The 666-nt window shown below is 46.8% G+C and overlaps 1 protein-coding gene across 1 annotated transcript in view; it reads left to right on the forward strand.

The window, feature by feature from the left end:
- Positions 1–666, forward strand: part of LOC119591819 (ryanodine receptor-like) — a 115,587-nt gene that overhangs the window by 83,821 nt on the left and 31,100 nt on the right. The window lies entirely within an intron of this gene.

Raw genomic sequence — 666 nt, forward strand, 5'->3', positions numbered from 1 at the left:
TTGAAAGTGAGATTGAGAATGAGAGAGAGAGAGCCGCGAAAAGTCTTTGTGTGGCATTGCTAGCATGAAATGTCCCCGAGAATCAACAAGCCAAATTTTGCCAACTCTTCCCCAGGCTGCAGGAGACTCCTCCCTACCTGGTGCGCATCAGGAGGCGGTTTAAGAATAAAGTTGGCCGAGAGAGTTGATTGTATATAAATAATGGCTAAACTCTCTACAAACATTCTCCGAAGCGCTTCCGTTATCGGCGAGGCGCTAGGATCCATCTTCTTTAAAATTATGATAACAGAACGAGTGACAGGCAGATTGACACATCAAAGTTCTCGAAGGCGAGATGACAGACTTCAAGACAAGCAAGTGCCGGGTGGCGGTGTCTCCGGAACTTTTAGCAAGATATCCGATTACCTGGACGGACGGTGTTGCCAGCACCGTAACTTCTTCATTAACTTTGACCTACCCTCATATCGGTAATACATCCTTATTAGGTTATAACCGCAATATATGTTTTAAAAAATTATTCATTGGATACAGCATATTCGCAGCGCCCCTGACACAGATGTTGATGCAGGAGTGACGGCTCTGCTGAAGTTACAGCGGGGAGAATCCGGAAGCTCTGTGCCACGGCGTCGAACAGTGCCAAGTACTTGCAATGGCACTGGGGAAGGT

Source organism: Penaeus monodon, chromosome 29 (assembly GCF_015228065.2).
Source record: "Penaeus monodon isolate SGIC_2016 chromosome 29, NSTDA_Pmon_1, whole genome shotgun sequence".
Taxonomy (NCBI): Eukaryota; Metazoa; Arthropoda; class Malacostraca; order Decapoda; family Penaeidae; genus Penaeus; species Penaeus monodon.